Source organism: Ursus maritimus, unplaced genomic scaffold, assembly GCF_017311325.1.
Source record: "Ursus maritimus isolate PB19 unplaced genomic scaffold, ASM1731132v1 scaffold_14, whole genome shotgun sequence".
In the NCBI taxonomy this organism is placed as follows: domain Eukaryota; kingdom Metazoa; phylum Chordata; class Mammalia; order Carnivora; family Ursidae; genus Ursus; species Ursus maritimus.
The window spans coordinates 66,288,987-66,298,531 of record NW_024423786.1 but is presented as its reverse complement, the minus strand read 5'-3'; positions in this window follow the sequence as shown (position 1 = coordinate 66,298,531).

The following is a 9,545-nucleotide window of genomic DNA, read 5'->3' as shown; positions in this document are numbered from 1 at the left end:
CCCCCCCCCCCCGCCCCCCACCTCCCAGCACAATGCTTTGGTGCCTGACACCCAGCTTCGGAGGGGTGGGCTTTATTCCCAGTGTCCCTGAGAGAGAGAGTGTAACCAGCAGGGATACCCTTAGAGCCTCTTCTCATCCAGCTTCCAGCTGGTTGCTCACCAAGTCTCCTTTCTGTGGTTTTCAGGGCTTCTTTTTCGAACAAAAAGGTTGACCAGATACCACGACAGCCGCAGCCCTTGGGCTCTGCTCAGAATCCCTTCGCTGATGAACGAGCCCTTCCCACCCCATAGGACCCTCCCCGCCTGGGATCACAGCCTTGCTCTCTTTATTCCTTGTCTACCTGGGCACAGGAGTTGGGACTCATACTTAGCAAAAAAAAAAAAAACCAAGCATCGTAGATCTTCGGTGACCTTAGAGGGTACAATTTCTTTGTGGTATTGTGATATTGTGATTTAAAAGAAATATATATTTGGTCATTCAGATGACTAAAACATACTTCACGAACATATTTGGTCTTTGTCCAAGGTTCCTGGCTCCGAAAACCCTGGGAATTTCCTAAGTGAAGAGAGAGACAGAGGTATCTCTTGTTATGTTAATGAGGTGACTCTCGGACCCCACCTAAGGGTGGAGTCGAGTTGCGCTGAGAACCAGCCAGGTAATTAGAGGGTTGGAAGTTTCAGTTCAACTCTCCTGACCTCCCAGGAAGCGAGAGAAATGGGAGGTTAAATCAACTGCCAATGGCCAATGATTTAATCAATCGTGACTCTGTAATAAAGCCTCCATAAAAGCCCAAGAAAGATAGGGTTTCAAGAGCTTCTGGGTTGGTGATCCCATGGATATTTGGGAAGAGAGGCAAACTCAGAGAGAGAGCATGGAAGCTCCGCGCTCTTTCCTCACACCCTGACCTGTGTATCTATTCCAAATGACTGTCCTTGAGGTTCTTTCTTTTATAATGAACCCATAATCTAGTAAGTAAAATGTTTCCTTGAGTTTTGTGAGCTAATCTAGCAATTTCATCAAAACCGAGGAAGAGAGGGGCGCCCAGGTCGCTCAGTCAGTCCATTAAACATCTGCCTTTGGCTCAGGCATGATCCCAGGACCTTCTTGGGCTCCCTTATCGGGCGGGAGCCTGCTTCTCCCTCTCTCTGCCCCTCCCCTCCCCCTGTACTCTCTCTCTCTCTCCTTCTCTCTCTCTCTCTCAAATAAATAAATAAATAAATAAATAAATAAATAAATAAAATCTTAAAAAACAACAACAACAACTGAGAAAGAGGCCTTGGGAACCTCTGATCTGTAGCCAGTTGATCAGAAGCAAAGGTAACAATGTGGGCTTGAGACTGGTGTCTGAAGGATGGGGTGGGGGCAGTCTTACGGGACTGAGCCCTTAACCTCTGGAATCTGTTGCTATGTCCTGGTAGATAGTATCAGAATTGAGTTGAATTCTTGGACACCCTGCCGGTGTCTGAAAACTGTTTGTTGGTTTGGGATATGTCCCCACCATGTTGGAAGTTGAATCTCAGAACAGAAAAAAAGTACCTAAGATGAATCACACTCTTTTCCTCGACCCTGGTGTAACCTACTACATCTCTGACCCTCTCCGTGGAGGGAACAATAGGGACTTAATGTAGTGGGCAAATGAACTTCAGGAGATCATATGGCTTTTGCATTCTGTATATTTATGGATCAGGCACAGGGCTGACTTCTTTATTTTTCCAACACTGGTATGACATAGGGAATACAGAACAAATGTGAGAATTTAGGCATGGGGTAATTTGTCATTCTCACTATTTTCAGCCACAGATTCTGGGCTGCAATACAACGGGGCTGAAATTTTCAAGGGTCATTAAAGCCTCAACTGCATGGTTGAGCTCACATTAACAGGAGAGATAATCTACAGATAAATCAGAGGTGATGATGGGAAAGTCTGCCTTGCTTTCAGGTCGGTGTGGACAGACCTGCTCGTCTCTTGGAGACAGGCGTGGCTAAAACTCTCCATAACAGTGACTTTCCAAGTATGGCCCCAGCAGTATCCCTATTACCTGAGAGCTGGTTAAGGGACCAGCTTGGAGTGACCTTGCCTTAGTGGGTTGGTTATATATGAAACAGAGCTGAAACTGAACACATTCGACTCAGACAAGAAAAAAATCTGACCTCCACCAGCTCCATTCTGCTGATTAAAGGCAAAAGGTAACGGAGAAGAGTCAAGACTTAAACTTATTATTTAAAGGTATTTTAGTTTCTTCTGAATTTTTCTCAAAGCCCATGTCGTTTGGGCATGGTTGACTTGGTCGCACCTTGGTTCTCCTGTGGCCAGCAACCCTGTTGGTTCCCAAACACTTGTCTCTCCGTCCCTTAGCCTCTTCAGCTGGGTCACCTGGCCCCAAGCCAAGATACCCTCATGGCAGGCTTGCTGGCTCTCTGTTCATTGCTTTCTTCACCCTTGTGCCATCTTCTGGGTCTTCTGGTTTCCATGACCATGTTCTATGGCTGAAAAATAGAGGAAGAAAAGTAATTTTCCCTCTACCCTTCTGTCTTTTGTGGCTGAAGCCCCTCATAAGAAAGGACAGATTAACAAGAGAAAAAAAATGGAAGTTTAACATGTATACTTCTATATACATCGGAGATAACCCAGGAAAACGGAGTAAGTCCTCGGAAAGGCCCAATCCGTCCATTAAATACTATCTACAGCTAAAGACGAAAGAAAGATCTTGGGAGGTGGGGAGGCCAGTCTTGGGAGGTGAGCAGGAAAAGCAGTGTAAACAGGGAAAAGTTGTTATGCACCTTTTAGTCAGTGCCTTTTCCTCTGATAAGAGTTTCTCGTGATCTAGAGTCTTCCTTCTCTTCCTGGGACAGAGAGGGAAACACTCTGGCAAATGGAAATTTCTCTAATAAATGGAAATTTCCCTTACAAAAGAGTAAATTCTACCCTGTTTTCAGAGCTTCTGCTGTGTCCGATGGTTCTTAAAAATTATCAGCTTAAAATGATCCCAATGCCAAACAGGCATGTTTTGGGGTGGCAGATTCTGCTCCCCTTCGGCTGCAAAAAGGAGCTTCTGGATAACTAGTGCAGGGGTTTAAAGAGACATGGTGAGTACTACCTCAACCCTCTCTCTTCTACACCCTACACTCACCTCCAACTGTTGCACTCTGTTGGACGTGGCTGTAGGCAGTAAACCTAGTTCCTTCTGGGGGCCTACAACCGTCCCCTGGGTCTACCTCTAAAGCCAAGCACTCACACTGCTTATCAGGGTATTTCTGCCACATTTCCTGCCTCCCCCCTCAGGGTTCATCCCAGGAGGGAAGGAGAGAAGAAGCACTGGCATTTTACCTCTTTGCCTCCCTCCAACTATAGTCCATGCCCCTCGCCTTACCAAGCACTTTCTTTACCTCTCCAGTGGGAGGCCTATGACACATTCTTGATCTGGCATTTATCCAACCCAGTTCCTAGGTCATGTGGCACAAAGGATGCAGGGAAACAAAATATATAGTGGGATGAGGGGACTTAAGTGCAAAGTCCTATCTCAGTTATATTTGGTCTGTGGTACAGGATACTTTGGAGTTCCGGTCTTATCTGAGCTCCCCTAGTCCTAGGACTTTCTAGCCAAAGTAGATACTGAAAACATGGTATTTACCAAAAAGAAAGAGGGGTAGGGATTGGGGGGGGGCTGCAGGAACACTATCAAAGCATTTAGAACTGGAAATAGAGATTATGATAGTCTTTCTGTTTGCGTTTATCTGCACAGCCGCAGTAAACCACTGGTCGTTTGGGACCAAAAACGTAGTCTCGTGTTGGAATAATGCCTGTTTTATCTACTGCCATATTCCCAGTGCCTGTGACCGGCACATGTTAATGGTAAGTGTGTGGAATGAAGGATGGAAAAGGCAGACATGAAGAGAAGGAGAGAGCGGGACGGACTCAGAAATGAGTGAAATAACCAAAACTGCTTTATCTGTGGATAGGAGGGTTATCCTTCAGCATGGAGAAAATGCATCCCATCACCCCCAATCACCTCCACTTAAGATATGCAGTAGACTTGGTCCAGGAGGAATTCTGATAGGAGCCTAGACGTGAGTATTGTTAAAAATAAAACAACAGACCTAAAATGGAGTCACTTATGCTAAGTCCCACATCACCAAACCAAGACTTAATCATAGTCTTGATTCTCCCAGAAATGGAACCTTAAACCAGCCAATCAGGAATCACTAATGAGGTCATCTGCCATCCTCTAAGGGAAAGTGATCTTGCAAGAGCCGGTCTTCTGTTTTTGCCAGTATAATTTCCTTGTTTCTGCTCCCTTCTGCCTACAAAATCTTTCATCTGGTATAATTCCTCACAGCTCCTTTCTGTCTTCTAGATGGGATGCCGCCTAATTCTGAGTCAATTTTTGCTCAAATAAAGATTTTAATATGCCTGTTTATCTCCTAACAGTATCCTAACTACCCTGGGTTTTTACCAATTCTACTTTTATTCCCCCTTTTCCTTTTGTGAAGTTTTTTCCACTGCCCAGTAAATTGCAGCCTCAAGATAACAATATTTCCACTTAACATGAAACACCAGTTTTCAATAAATCCATGTGATTGGAGATGCTCCATTGAAAAACACATTCAGCAAAATCTAGAGGGTTGAGACAATATGTATCCTACCTCTTTCCAGTAGACTGAAATCATACATCCCACATCCTTATTTCCCCAATTAAAATGACACATTAATCATCTTCCTTCTTTTTGTTCTTCTTATTTCATGTTACGCTGACTCCTCCCCATTTCCCTGGCGGATGCTGCTGGGACCATCAGAAACATGCCCACATGAATCCTATATGTTTCCACTAAGCTGTGGGAAATGCATCCATGGACCACATGAAACACCTCCTCACAGCTTCCATATGTCCCAGCGCAGTGAACACCAGGCAGCCCCTGCCTTAGGCAGCATATTGAAGTGGACTCCTGTCTTCAGGGCTTCCAGAACTCACTTTTGTTCCCCATCTGTCTCTCTCGCCACTAAGTGAACCCCCACTTAGCCAGGCTCTACATCATGCTTCGCAAATTGGCAGTTCTCAACCATAAGGTCTCAAGTCATTTTTTACTATTGTGGCAAAGTAACTAAACTTCTCTATCTCCCAAACAGGGTGGTTAGAGAAGGAGTCTGGGAATTAGAAGCAAGTCCGAGTGCCAGCACGTCAGCTAGGCTCTGGCTACAATGTCACCAAATACCAGAAGTAATGTTGCTTAAACAATAGGGCTCCGGGGTTGATGGGGGTCTCTGATGACATCACAAATGTTTTTCTCTGTGACTCTCTTGGTCATCCTCTTGTGGTCACAAGCTAAAATGGCAGCTCCAAACTTGGAGTCCTCATATCACATGACACTGCTCAAAGTGAGAAAAGGGAACAGGGCTTCTCCTTGTGCCACCTTTCTGGGAATCAAAGTCCCCTTCTTCCCTTAGCAGATTCCCCTCTCAAGTCCCAGAGTCCACAATGGGGTCATGAATCCACACCCTAGCCACACAGGAGCTCAGCAATGTAAGACTCAGACCCTGTCTTCCTCTATAAAGGGAGGTAGGCTCTGTGTTACCTATGGCTTTTATTTTCTGTATTCTGATGCTCGGACATACGGGACCCTGGAAGGACTGTCCCTCCCAGGGCTAGCCAACTGTTAGAGATAGCAAACAATCTACCCATTTTTCAACTGCAAACCAACCAATCCAGAGCCCACACACTACCCCCTTAATGGGGCTCTTATACTCAGGCTGCTCTTCTCCTATCCTAATCACCCCAGGGCCAGGCACCAGACAACTAGGGACAGCCCCTGTACCCCAGAGCCCATTGAAACGATTCAAGTTAGCCAATCCTAAATCTGCTCGCCCTGCCTTGCCTGTCCCTTCCCACAAAAACCACAACAAAGGCTCTTGCCCACAGCTCTCCCTGCCGTCTCCATCTGGCTCCTGACTGACCTTGGTGCTTCTCCACATGGCCCTTCCCACATGTGTCCCTTCATCTTCGAAACTGTGAGTAACAAACTACCTTTTAAATGATAGCTGTCTCCCAATCTGTTGGCCTTACGGAAGCTCAAATTTCCTGTGAATACACTGTATTTTAGAATAAACTCTGTTGGTAACAAGCCCTTCTAGAAGTTTTTGTCTTCCAGGGAAAAATAATGAAGAGAGTCTCTCTCTTTCTATCTTTCTTTCTTTCTTTTTTAAGTATTTATTTATTTATTTGAGAGAGAGATAGAGAGCACAAGCCAGGAGGAGAGGCAGAGGGAGAAGCAGACTCTCCGCTGAGCTGGGAGCCCGAAAGATGCAGGGCTCCATCCCAGGACTATGGGATCATGACCTGAGCCGAGGGCAGATGCTTCACTGACTGAGCCACCCAGGGACCTTCTCTCTCTTTCTATATAAAATAATTGGTGCTAGTTATCTATTTCCACAAAACAAATCACTCTAAGACTTGGTGGCTTAAAACAAAAATGGTCATGTTATTATCTCTCGTGTTTTTTGTGGGTCAGGAGTCTGAGCAGGATTCAGGTGGGCTATTCTGGCTTTGCGAGGCTGACGTCATCACCCTCAGGTGTGCCTGGAGCTGCAGTGACATGGGGTTCTAGAAGCTTGGTCAGTCATCATGCGGTGCACATGTATTCTCTCAGTGAATCTTTTGTATCCATCTTTTGACATATGTATTATTTATTACCATGGTTTTACAGATGGGGACATGGCCTCATCTAGCTTATGTAGCTGGTAAATGGTGTCATTGCTCAGGATAGCAGCCCCCTTCCCTCCCTGTCGTTCTCCATCACCTTACTGCATGTTGATGTCTTCATGGTACACGCAGATGTTTGAAACAATCTTGTACATTCGTTGTGTCTTTTGCTAATTTGTCTTTGTTCCTGGTGGAATGCCATGTCCTTGAGACAGGGAGCATTGTTCTTGCTGTTCCCTTCTTTATCCCAGAGCCTAGAACAGTCTCTGGCCCATTGCACGTGCTCAGTAAATAGTCACTGAAGGAAGCACAGAGCTTGGGTTTGCTCTCTGGTCTGACAATAGAACGTCACCTGGACAGCACAAGGAGGTCCCACCTACGGTAAGTGCAGGTCCTAGAAACTGCCCCAGCTGCCCAAAGGTCATTCTTCCTCCTTGACTCTTTGGTAAGTCCCTCATCTCATCCCTAAGCATTTCTCTGGGTGAGCTTTCAGCAACTTGCTCCTGCCCATGAAGGCTTATTTCCTCCTTGTCAAGGCTCCAGATTCTCTAGTATAGTTCTATATCACCGAGGCTAAATTATGCTAAAACCTGGGGGAGGACAGGTGTTTGTGCTCCAGCAACAGCTGGAGATTCAGAATCCATCTCCGCTCTTCTCTCTTTTTCTCTTTTCTTTCCCTGTCTCTTAGTCTCAGCCTCACCTCCAGTATGATTGTCAAGCTATGGCAATAGGGCTACTTATGGCCCACAGTCTCCATAAACTCAAGCCTTTCTCCTTCACCCAGGACACCTGAAGCAACCTGCCCAACTGTGCATTCATAGGCAATGGACAGATGGCTTAGCGGGAAAAGCTCTTCACCCCCATCATTTTCCCTTGGAAAAATCTACCCAAAAAGGCTTAGTATTCACACACACACACACACACACACACACACACACACACACACACACACACACACACTTGTATTCCTTGAGCTTCATTTACATATAAAACATGTATTTTATGTCCTAGATGGCTTGAGTTTCTCCATGCAGCATTTGTAAGAGGCGAGGAATGGCATGGCCCATCACTTTAGAGGCCCCAGGGAGAGGACCTCAGACATTCTGGCGCTCTCTCTCCTCCTAAAAGAAAGAGAAGTGTGGGGATCAGCATCCTTTTATATCAACAAAGCTGGAGGCCTGTGTGTGAATGTGTCAGTGAGTGTGACACCTTAGCCTGGGTAATAATTACTCTTGTCCTCAGAGTAAGCCTCTAATTCAGCCTCCCTCCCCATCTGATGGGGAAATCTATTTTCTTTTATTACTTTCACTATGGAATCGGGGTTCCCAGCCCATGGTAAGTCAGACTTCTTATACATCGTGTTGTTGTGATAGGGCTTTATAAACTGTATTGAGCCTCCTTAGAAACAGACATTTTGATGGGAGAGCCGGATCAATATTCTTTGTGGGCAGGCTGGGATGGCAGTCCACAGTAGGTGTGGTGGTCAGTTGTCTGCTGACTCTTAACATCTCACAGCCAGGTGTTTCTGGAGACAGCTCATTGCGTGAATTACTAGCTTGCCCACTGCGAGCTTCCTGTGATGGTCATTCTAGAAGACACCCACTTGCTGCCACCATGATCTGTTGGATCATTATGGCTCCCAGTCCAAGGAGGAGCTTTGTGGAGAATCCTGAATTCCACAGCTTTCTGAGACATGCTGAATAGCTTGTGTTAGACCCTGCAGGCAATTGCTTTTCATAGAAAGTCTTAGGCCAGAAAAAAGAGCATAAATCCAGCTGAAGCATTTCAAAATCTGTAAGCAGAATAAATTCCAGATCAGGGTCATGGAACAGTAATTCTCTTCAGACATAATGGTCCTCACTGGCAAAATGTGTTCCCCTTCATACGTAGAAAAATGGAATCACTGAAGGAAAGAGCTGGAAGGGTCTTTGAAGATCATCCAACACAGCCCCCCTCATTTTCTTTATGATTTGAAGAGGCAGAGCATTTCTCCAAGGCTACAGTGTGTGAACTGGTTGCAAAACAGAAACTGGAACTCAGGGATCCTGACTTCTGGTCCAACAGATTCTCATTTTGCCAATTAACCCCCTGCCCTAAGAACTGTGATATTACAACACATTAGGGAAAAAAGGGCCAGGGGAAGGGGGTTCTTTGGGAAGAATCTGATTCTTCTGCTTTATACTTGAATGAACTGAGACCCAGAAATTCAGAGCAACTTATTCCAAGCAGAAGAACTAATACTTTAAGTGGATGTCTCCACAGTCACAGCCTGGAGCTCTTTCTCCCAACAGGGCTACTTGGACCTTCCTTCTGACCAACATGTCTGTATTCTGGCCTTGGTAGAATAAGGAGCTAGAAAGAAGCAGGTGCTGAAGGTTCAAATGAATTCAGGAACTTGTCATCCATAGTCCATATAAAGGAGAAAAATTGGCCGAGTAAACACAATGCAATACCAAAGAAGGAATTATTGGGGCAGAAACTGAGTCTAGTCATCCCCTCTTAGTACCTTGGTCCAGGTACTTGACCGTAGACTGAGAATGAGAGATAAAAGTAATGTCTAGACAGACAGATGAAGTTAAGCAAGGTCAGGTAAGGACCAAAGCACCAGGCGGGTCAAAGTATTAAGTTCTGTGGAAGAGACGTAAGAAAGGAGAAACAGGTGCTTCATAGAGTTCAGGCATCACAGGTCAGGACAGCAAGCTAAGAGACCCGGGAAGAGAGAGGCAGGAAGTCAGATGGGAATTCTGGGAAACAGGAAATAACAAGCTCAGGTTAAATTATGGACCAGAAGAGGGCCATCGTAGCAAGAGACCCAGGAGGACAGCACCCACACCAAAGACTCCATACTG